Here is a 12,106-nt window from a genome sequence, read left to right on the forward strand (position 1 = left end):
TAATATCTATCTCATAGGTTTCTGGGGAAGGAGGTTGTTGTTGTTGTTATGTGTCATTGAGTTGGACCCGACTCATAGCGACCCCTCTTTGGGTTTCCAAGGCAGTATCACTACGGAAGTAGATTGCCCCATCTTCCTTCTGAGGAGTGGCTGGTGGGTTTGAACCACCAGCCTTCTGGTTAGCAGTCACGTACCTTAGGCACTATGCTACCCTGGGGAAGGATAGAGATGTGTAAATTGCTAAGGACAATTCATGACACATAGTAAACACTAAGTAAATGAAAATGTGTAACTCTTCGATTCTGTCCAAGGATGTTGGTTAAGCCATGTAGGCTTTAACTTTAAATTTGAAGATCATTATCTTCTATAAAATATATAGACACAAAATAGGAGTAAATCATTCTGTGTTCCTTCTCTCACCTATAACAACTAAAATATCTCCTTAAAGAAGCTAGACTACATGTTCTGAGTGTGTGTGTGTGTGTGTGTGCGTGTACGTATTTTTTTGTTCTTTCCTGTGGCTAGAGCCCTAAAATGTTTCTTGCTATCATCAGTATTATATACAGTTTTTCTCTAATGAGTAGACTCTTTCTTTAATTCTTTCAGGTGGCACAGCAGTTAATCCATCATTTTCTGCTTTGAATTTGTTGTCAATACCACATGTTTTCAGTAATGGAAAATATGTTGAAATCAAATGAAATCTTTTAAGGTAATATAGATTTTTTATATAAATATGTAGGATGCATATGTCCTAAATGGACACTGCTGATAGAATTTGTAGGATAAGGCCCATTTCTTCAGATTCATCTGGTTACATAGGGTCCCGCCAGGTAGCAGCACATACTACAGCTGGGATAGCAGCCTTCCAAATAACTGAGAAGCCGAAAATGTTGTTGAGTGATATATGGCCCACGGATCATAAAAGGATTAAGCACTTAGTTGCCAACCAATATGTAGGTTCCACCAAGTGCACTGAAGGACAAAGACATTATAGTCTGCTTCCATAAAGATTACAGTCTTTGAAACCCTATGGGGGAGTTCTACTCTGTTCTGGGGTAGCTGTGAGTCAGAGTTGACTCTATAGCTATGATTTTATGCCATTCTTTATTAATTATCCTAGAGTATGTATTAAGGTGGTCTGGTTACATAGTGGTTAAAGTATTCAGCTGCTAACCAAAAGGTAGGTGATTTGAACCTACCAACCTCTCCACAGGAGAAAGATGATGCAGTCCACTTCCGTAAAGATTGTCTTGGAAACCCTACGAGCAGATCTACTCTGTCCTAAAGGGTTGCTATAAGTCAGAATCAACTTGATGACAGTGGGAGTCAGACTACGTGTCTCCTTCCCATACATACTCCCTGCCATTCTATATTATCGTTCTTCAAGGAGTTCTTTTAACAGTTTCACTAGTAAGTTTTTTGGAGATTCTTCATCTTTGAGTTTAAACTTTACTCTCATATTCATATTTCTAAATCTCACTTTAAATTTAGAGTCTACATTTTCTCTGCATATTTTGACACATGGATGGAGTATGGAGAGTAGGTATCTATAATGAGTTTTCTCCCTTTATTACTAAGAAATCAGTAAGCCAGTCATTAGACAGGTTGACCACATGTGTTTTTGTCTGAAGAATCCCTCTATGGCTATGGAGTGAAGGCTAAAGGGGAGTATATGTCATGATTCACTTCTGGCCTGTAGTGTTCAAAGAATCCAACTCATGTGTCAATAATGGCAGTAGGAGATGGCCTAGAAAACACCAAATCATATGGGCTCACTTATTCCTCCTTGTTATTTGTTGTTATGGAATGTTACCTGAGCCAAAGAAGGCATGCACTCATTTAAAGGTATCATAAAGTGAGAAAGTCCTCCTTGGTTCCCCAGGCAAGCCATTTACCTTAAGCAGACAGGTTCTAGAATTGAATCTCAAGTAAAAGCACCTCTAGATGCTGACATCCAGAAGGAACCATGGAGTATTGTTGTTGTTGTTGTTGTGTGCCGTCGAGTCATACCTGACTCATAGTGACCCCTCCTTGGGTTTCTGAGGCAGTATCACTACAGAAGTAGATTGCCCAACCTTCCTTCCAAGGAGTGGCTGGTGGGTTTGAACCACCAGCCTTCTGGTTAGCTGTCAAGTGCCTTAGGCACTACGCTACCAGAGCTCCTCCATGAGGTATTAGGGAGGCTCAAAAAAGCAAGGATTATGGATGCTCTTTGTTACTTGAATTAAAAATGTCATTAAAATATGTGGAATCCAAAGCTGGTTTGTCTACAAGCTCTTTATTCAAGGTCATAAATCAAAGTAATAAAAAAGTATTATTAACATCTTTGAATACTGTTGTCAAAACTTTAAATTTCAACTTTATGCTCTCTGTCAACAAGCATCTTTATCCCTACAATGTCAGAGCCCTTTAATTTTTGGAATAGTTTACTCTCCAGTTCCTAACTCTGTCCCCTTTTAAAGATCAAATAACTGGTTTCCTCATTCGTCTGCAACTGATTTGTACTGCATACTAACTTACCCTTTCAAATGCACCTTATCTCTTCAGTAAATATCATTTCCTCTTGGATGAAAGAATTCCATGCTTTAATAAGGCTGTAGAAAGACTTGGGAAATAATGGGTGACCTTCATCTTCTATCTAAAAGTTATACTTCTGGTTTTGTATAAACAAACCAGTCTGGCATATATTGGTTGCTTGTCAATATTTATTGAAAAACTAAATAAGACTTTAATATCAGATGTGATACATTTTTAACCCACTGCTAATTTTATCTTTTTCAGTGTTTTCAGTTATTCAAATATATATGTTGAAGTCAACATTCTTTAGACTAAAGTTTTTATTCTATGACTAGTGTCAGATTACCTATGGCTCTGACAAGGGGCAGGAATTAATGTGCAAAAGTTCTATAAAAGAAGGCGTGTGTGTGTGTGTGTGTGTGTGTGTGTACATAAGTCTGTGTGTTTTCTCAGGGGTTTGAAATAGGGACGGGAAAGTGATAGATGGAGGGAAGATCACACAGGTGTTTAACAGAGGTGGTGGAGCAGAGGAATGGAAGTGAGAGTATGAAAATAAAGGAGTTAGGGCAAAGGAGTACAATGTTGGGAAACAGAGTCCAGAATCTGTGGCTTTTAATGTGATGTCACCATGAGTCTGCAATGAGGAAGAAGAAAGTCTGAATGATATTAAGACATGGTAATATTAATCTGAGTCTATGGAAATAATATATGGATACAGAAAAAGAAAGAGCTATATAACAAACATAATAATAAAACATAATAATTAATGCTGCTTTGGAGTTGGTAAGACCTGGATTTGCATCCTAATCTGCCTCTTACTAGTCACAACTAATGACTTAGTAAATTATTTCTTTTTGCTAAGCCTAAATTCCTTTACCAGTATAATGGATGTCTATTAAACAGGCATAATAAACTTAACATTCATAGTATTAAGAGAAATACACAGAAGATATTTGTTGTTGTTGTTGTTGTTATGTGCCGTCGAGTCGGCCCCGACTCATAGCGACCCCTCCTTGGGTTTCCGAGGCAGTATCACTACGGAAGTAGATTGCCCAACCTTCCTTCCGAGGAGTGGCAGGGGGGTTTGAACCGCCAGCCCTCTGGTTAGCAGTCAAGTGCTTTAGCCACTATGCTACCAGAGTTCCACAGAAGATATTTAGAGGAGATTAAATGCTTAGCAATATTTAGCTGCTGTCACTGTTAACTAATACACTCCTTACCACTTAGGATATTTATGTACATGACATTTTGCTATTGTTTTTATTATAAATGTGGCAAATGTGCTGAAATATATGAAATTGCACTGTTAGTTGTAAAATTAGTGGTGACACTTTTCATTGGCTAATCAAGAGTCTTTCCAACCTGGCTTTTAAGAGGCTAGAAAGACAAATTAGTCTCCTTTGCAACAAAAGACGCCGGTGTGACCAATAACATGTAAGGGTAGTCAACACAGGGCTTCTGGAAAAACTTTTCTCTCTTCTATTCTCCAAAAAGCAACATGAAAATAAAGCTCTTTCTGTTGTGTCTTCCTTGTTCTCTGTAGTCTGAGACTATAGTGCTTGAGTCTGCTCCAAACAACTTATAACCATGAGAAAGGCTAAGAGAATATTAGGATGCTACCTAAGCACACCGTGACTTCACTGGAGCATTGAAACATTCCTGTAACCACTTATCTCAAGTCTTCTCATCATGTGAGAAATCCCTATTGTTAGACCACTGTATTGCTTTCCTATACCAAAGTATCACAAACTGGGTGGCTTAAAACTAGAGAAATTTGTTCTTTTACCATTCTAGAGGCTAAAAGTATAAAATGAAAGTGTCTCCAGGGCCATACTTCCTCTTGGGGGTCTGGCAAAGAATGTGTCCATGCTTCTTACTAGCTTCTGATGGTTACCTGGCTTGTAGCTGCATCATGCTGATTTCTTCCCCCATCATCACATGGCCTTCTTTGCTATGTGTGCCTCTGTGTCTATGTGTGAATCCCACTTTCCTTTTTCTTATAAAGACACTAGTAATTTAAATTAAGGTCCACACTAGCCCAGAATGATGGCTCCTTAACTTCTTACATTTGCAAAGACAGTATTTCCAAATAAAGTCACATTTTGAGGTTGTGGGTAAAGATTTTGGGAGTACACTATTCACCTATGGAGTCCCTAGGTCATACCAATAGTTAATGTAGTCATCTTCTAACCAAAAGATTGAAAGTTCAAGTCCACCCAGAGGCACATCAGAAGAAAAACCTGGTAATAATCTACTTCTGAAAAATCAGCCATAGAGGATACTAAGGAACATGTTTCCACACTGACACAAGTGGAGTCACCATAAGTACAAATACACTCAATGGTAACTGGCCATTAATTAATCCTCTACAGTAAGATTTTCTAATAATTGCAGCCCAAACCTTTTCTAGCACATACTCCATTTTTATTGTGGTGATACTAAGTCTTCATAGCTTACAGTTTACAAACTAGTTGGTAGGAATTATACATTTTTTTTAAGATTGTAATCATTACCACTCTGGGTTTTTTCCCAGCTTACCTAGATAGTAAAACATCCCATTTAAGAGAAAACATTGTTTAAAAGAGCATTGCTTTGTATCAAGAGATTTAGAACACAAAAAAGAAAATGTTAGTATTAGTGGAATCACTAATAAGCCACAAATAATCATTTATAAATATATATGCAAATCAGTTCAACCACCATTTATTTTTGTAAGCTCCAATGTATTATGTTCCACTCCTCGGAAGGAAGGTTGGGCATTCCTACTTCCGTAGTGATACTGCCTCGGAAACCCAAGGAGGGGTCGCTATGAGTCGGGGCCGACTCGATGGCAAACAACAACAACAACAACAACAACATATATATATATAGTGTAATATTGGTTTTAAATGAAATGTTTGACAATAATTAATATTTCTATATAAGATACATTAGATTTCTTCACATCATTAATCATTACAATAACACTTGACTTGGCCTGTGAGTGCAGTTAGTTATTTAATATGGCCCTTCTAGCCATGGTCTTTGTAACTCCCACCAAATGACAGTGCAAGTCTATATAAATGAAGAGATTGTGGTTCATCAAGGGGATTGGATAGCTTGCTAATAATATAAATAAGGTGCATGGCACCATTGTGGGAATGAGGCCATGCAATATGATATATGGAACACTGATGAGGGGATTGGTCAGTTCTGCCATCTGGTTAGGCTTAAAATGAGCCATTCAAGAGGCAGAAATGGGGACCTCCCGACCATCAGGAAAGAAGATGCAGGAGTGGAGCACATGCTGTGGACCAGGAATTCTTGTGTTGAGGTCCTTGTAGACGGACAAGACAGAGAGCGAGAGCTGTAAACCAGAGACAGGGAGAAATTATGAGAAACAGCAACAAAGTAATGGTGGCAGCAGAACCAGGAGACTTGCAGGAGACGGTGCAGTACATGTCCTGACCCATAGTTTGAAAGATCTGAGTGCCTTTCTGCAGGCTTGCTGGTGGGGTGAGGTACCTTGGAGAACTTGTTGGAGCTAGGTTTGCGGACCCATGGAGTGAGATAGCTCCATGCCCTCAGGCAGGAAATTTGCTGGTGGAGTGAGGTGGCCTGGGCACTTATCAACAGAGCCAAAAGAGCAGGGCAGAGGGTGGGCCAGTTCAAAAGTCCCCTCAGGGAGACCAAGGACCTGGGAGATGCCTGCCTGTGGGCACAACTGAAAAGAGACTCTCCAGATTGAAGGAATGCATCCTGAGTCATTTCTCATGCTGAATATTAAACTGTTACTTCCCTAATACAAGCCATAATCATGATAATGGTCCGTGAGTTCTGTGTGGTCATTGCAATGAGTTATTGAACTGAGCAGAGAAGTAGGGAGTGCTTTGGATTGAACAGTTGTTTCAGAATTGGTAACAGGGTTGGAGGATGGAGGTATGTCTGACCACTTCACAGGAATCCACCTTGGGTGGTGGAAGTTGATAATAATTCTCTACCCCAACATGACATTAGAGGAGGTCAAATGACACTACCACCACATCATTTTTACAGCTTGTGTGGAAATTAAATTAGGTGAGGAAGTAGAATACCCCTCATGTTGTCCGGCTACTACTGTTAAGTTTTCTATAGTTATTGTGTATCTATGTCATTCCCTCTAATAAACCATCAGACCATTATTTCAACATTATTATTATTGAAATTTTAGCTGGAGAATTATTTGTTGGAGGACTCTCCTGTGCACTGAGGACTCTCAGAAGCATACCTGGCCTTTGCTTACTAAGGCCAGTAATATCCTTCCCACAGTTGTGACAACCAAAACATGTTTCCAGACATTTCCAGATATAGCTTGGGGGACAAAATCACTCCCAGGTGAGGAACATAATACATTGGAGCTTACAAAAATAAATGGTGGTTGAACTTATTTGCATATATATTTATAAATGATTGTTTGTGGCTTATTAGTGATTCCACTAATACTAACATTTTCTTTTTTGGTATTGTTAACAAGTTCTTGTCTGAATCAAGATATCAGAATTGTAGAACTATGCTTTGAACACTGAAATATAATTAGGCATTAAAATTGATAAGCACATACACTAATGTTCAGTTGACATTGAAAATGGAAAACATAATATTTAAAAGTAGCATAACTGAAATAGAATTATTTCAGAAATGATTGTAAACTATTCTATCACATTGAGAAAGCAGCAACAGAATAAATTCATGTAAATTCTATATCTAGTATCTGCTTTTAGCATAGCCAAAAATTTTAAATATCCTGCAAGTGTGCATACCCATTGTATAATATGACAAATTCTAATTTAGCCTATATTTAGCCTGAAGGCAAAGATAGAAAATCTCTGATAAAAGAAAACTATGCAGTTTTAGTGGATTGATTTTATCATGTCTAAAGATTATAAGTGAATATTCAAAAATGATAGTGGCTACCCAAAATGTCTGTTATTTAGATAAGTGGGCAATTGATTTAGACATGATTTAATTGGTGCACATAAAACATTTATTTTTTCATACTTATATAAATAAGTATAAGGAGCTCTGGTGGCATAGTGTCTAAGGCATTTGACTGCTAACCAGAAGTCTAGCAGTTCAAACCTACTAGCCACTCCTCGGAAGAAAGTTGAATAATCTACTTCCGTAGTGACACAGCCTCGGAAACCCAAGGAAGGGGTCGCTATGAGTCGGATCCTACTCGATGGCAGTGAGTTTTATTTGTTTTTGGTATATGAATAAGTGATTTTCTTTTTTCTGTCTGATTTTCCATATTATGCTCATGGGCTATTAAACACATTCTTTAAAATTACTGAGAGGAAAAAAATTGGGGGGCTGATATTTTCCCCAAAATAAATAGATTGATCTTTCTCTAGGCTGGTTCCATTATCATTCAACATTTGTATTATCTCCTAACATTGGAAAAAAATAATGTGCAGTGTGTGTGTGTGTGTGTTTCTCTCTAGGTTTCTGATCCAACTGGCAATTCTCTGGGTCCAACTCAGCAAACTCATTTTATGATCAAAGTTTCATAAACCACTTAAAATGAGAATCTTCTCATTAAAAAATTTAAACATTCCTATGTATATTAAAGGATATATACTAAAGAGCTTGCCAAAATACTAAAGCACTTGACTGCTAACTGAAAAGGTCAGCAATTCCAACCCACCATTTACTCCAGGAGAAAGATGATGTAGTCTAGCCCTTAAAAATTTACAGCCTTAGAAACCCCTGGGGCAGTTCTACTCCCCTATAGGATTGCTATGAGTGGGAATAAACTTGATGTCTGTAGGTTTGGTTTTGTTTTTTTTAGCATAGATTAAGGAACACAGTCTTTTACACCATAATATAGATTAAGTCAGTCATTTTTTCTCTAATATGAGAGAAATTGAAAGAACATAGAATAATATACATATGTTGTTGTTGTTGTTGTTAGGTGCCCCGAGTCATCTTCGACTCATAGTGACCCTATACACAGCAGAACGAAACACTGCTTGTGTATAGCAGCCATTTTATGTTTGTTGAAAAAAGATACTTGCAATGAATAAGTCATTGGTTCTGCAAAATTCTGTCACGTGATCTCCAGAGTATTATATATGGCATATATATAAAATACTTATATATATATATATATATATATGCAGACTAAACCACAGACTGGGACAAATTTTTTGTGATTATATTGAGACTACTATAAAGAATTCACAAATGATTAACAGAAACAAAATAATCCAATAAAATATGTAAAAATTTTGAACACATAACCAAAAAAGAAATATAGATGGCAAAGAAGCACATGAAAATGTGATTAACGTCATTGGTCCCTAGGTAAATATATACTAAAACCATAATTAGTTATCACTACACACATATTAGGAACTCTAGTGACATAGTGCCTAAGGCATTTGACTGCTAACCAGAAGGTTGGTGGTTCAAATCCATCAGCCACTCCTCAGAAAGAAGGTTGGACAATCTACTTCCATAGTGATACCATCTCAGAAACCCAAGGAGGGGTCGCTATGAGTCAGGGTCCAACTCCATGGTAGTGGATTTGGGGTTTTTTTGGTACACAAATGTTATAAAGGGAAAATAAAATAGAAAAAGTATAATACTAAGCACTGGTGAGGATGTAGAACAACTGGAACTCTCATTCACTCCTGTTGGGAAGGCAGTGTGGTACAGCCACTTTGGAAAAGTTTGGCAATTTTATAATAAAGTTAAACACATACTTTCCATGTATTCCAGCATCCCACTCCAAATATTTAATCAAGAAAACAAAACCTTATGTCCTCCCTAAATCATGTGGATATTTACATCAGCTTCATTCATCATTAGTGAAAAAACCTCAAATATAATAAACACTGCAACAAAAAGAGTCAGGAAGCTGTGGGTCTTCAGGGTGAGCATCTTCCAATACATATTAAAATCACCTTTAGAAATTAGTTGTTTTTTTTTTTTTGTTGTTTGTTTGTTTTACTACAGCATTGGATAATGAGAAGAGATGGAATGAGCATTATATTGTCCCAATGATTTTGGGGAAAGTAGTGTGTTGGGTAGATAAATGAACTCATGCGACACATCTTCCAACTTTCTAATAGTGAGTTCGTCTGCACCACAGATGAGGTGTCAAAGGTACATATCCCAGATTTCTTTAGAGCCAGATATATAACATAGATTACACCAATGAGATGTACTTATAAACAATGTCATGAACTGAGTTAAGTGAAAAGAGAAGCAGGGCTTGAGTCTTCCATTTTGTGAAATGAATTTAAGCTCCCTTTGAGCTCCAATTATGTGGTGTGCGTTTGAGAAATAAACCTCCACATTTCCTTAGTCTTCCATTTATTTCCATTTAATAAATTATTTTCTCTGTCAGCCAGCCAGAGTGAAGTGTGCTCTCTGAATGTGAACCCAGACTGATAAAAATGTTCAACTATAGCTCTCCTTGAACTCCTGCTATGTTTATCCTGCTCTGTAGTACCATATAATTTTGAAACAACTCTTATCCTTTAGTTAAGCATTTTTCAGTTCTCCAAAGTTCAAGAGGGTATAAAGTTGTTGGTAAATTGGAATCTGAATGACCATTGTCTACTAGCAACTGAGGAGGCATAGCTATGACCGGCCTATCTTAGGTAGCAAAGCTGCCCCAGATGCTCACTTTTCCGACTGTCACTCCATTTTCTACTGTCTTTTTTTGAACACTTGTTATTACTTACACTGACAAAGCTGAGAATAAAAGAAATTCAGATGCAACATAATTAGTAATTGGACCTCATCTTTGAAAAGAGGTGAACTAAAGTTCTCACCTTCCATATGAGACAAGGATTGTGATGCCTTATGATCATTTGGGAATTTTGCACTTCCACGTATGTCACATTTTTTGTCTTCAATAAATAGTCTATCGTTTACCCATAAAATTAAAAGAAAAATAAAAAAAAAACACAAGGACTCATTGGATTCTTTTCTTCTTTACAGAATGCCTAGAATAAAGCAATAATGTCTTTCATGAACCTCACAAAGTGACAATCCTGAACTTTATATAATAGAGTACTTTGGATGCCACTTACTACACTGTGATTTGGTTCTAATGAATATCATATGTTTCTTTGTTTGATTAGCTTCAAATTGGAATGTAAGCTCAGTTCCAAGGGAAAGAGGAGACTTTTTTTTTGTTGTTGTTAGATGGGATCCTCAGCACCTAGAACAGAGTCTGGTAAATATTTGCTGACTAAATAAAAGGAAAGTTCCTCATATTGGAATCCCCCACTGCTTCTCTCTCTCTCTCTTTCTCTCCCTCTCTCTCTCTCTCTCACACACACACACACACACACACACATACATTTAACCAATATTTCCTGACATGTTAGAGGAATGAACTTGTATCTGAGCACCCAGGCATCTGCAAAAATTTTCTCTAGCTTCCTTAATCATCATTCATGCCTCCTTATACCAGGGATTGATAATATACAATACTGTAGAAGCATTTAAATATACTGTAAATATTTAAACATCAGATTTAAATTTAAAATCCAGATTTCAGGCTTCTGCTGAACAACCTGATGACACAACCCTGGACCTACAATCTTTCCTGACCACCATCAGCTATGTCTGAAGAGAGGCTTCTTTACCTGTGGACTGGACATGTATATCAGGCCTGCTCCCTCTTTATGTCACCTGCCTGGCTCCCGTAGGCCTATGATTTTTTGACTCCTTCTGCAAGTTCTTTTGGCAATTGTAGCTTTGCTTTCACTCTTTCATTTGGAGAATTTAGAAGCAAGTACTAGTAGCAAGCCCTCAGAGTCATGTGACTGCTGGTTGACAAAACAGAGTCCTTGTTATTGCATCCCTATTAAATCCAAGGGATCTGGAGGGAAGCACTAAGCATAAAATGGAAGTCAATGCTATGGAAAATCATACTATACCTTTTCCTCCTTGGAAATACTTGCGTCTTCCTTATACCAGCCATGTAAAGATCACGATGTAATGCTAGATGAAAAAAGAAGATGATATTTTTTGATGTACTTGTTATGCTATAGAATATCACCTGAGTCATCTTAAGTCTTATGCTTTCAGTTTGAATGATACATTCATTTTTATCACGTGTGTGAAAATTCTGAAACATATTTCAATTGCAGATTTGCATTTTTTTTTTTAACTTTAGTTAATTTAGTAGTAACAGAGCTGTTGTAGAGACCTCATCAATAATTACACAGAAGGGTCTGTTAGACTAACAGATGCTCTAACAGTATAAACAAAATGTTTTGTTTAGAGTTCTTTTTAACTTTACATATTTAATTTTAATAATATTTTAGTTAAGTTATAATCATTTATAGCACTACAAATTTAGTTTTAAACACACACAGCATGAAATTTTTATATTATAAAATGCATAGTAATTCAGGGCACAATTATCCATAGTTTGATTAGCTATGGGACAGAAAATTTCCTACAGTTAGAACACAGTGTAAAATTTGGGACAGATAAAAAGACAGAATTTAAATGTTGAATGATCTAGAATAATGAAATTTCATCTGTCTTGGTGAGACAAAACTGTGAGAACTCAAACCTTTAGGGCAGTAAGATTTTTTTTTTTTTT

This window comes from Orycteropus afer, unplaced genomic scaffold (genome assembly GCF_000298275.1).
Source record: "Orycteropus afer afer isolate SDZICR_OR568_19922 unplaced genomic scaffold, OryAfe1.0 scaffold00005, whole genome shotgun sequence".
NCBI classification, from domain to species: domain Eukaryota; kingdom Metazoa; phylum Chordata; class Mammalia; order Tubulidentata; family Orycteropodidae; genus Orycteropus; species Orycteropus afer.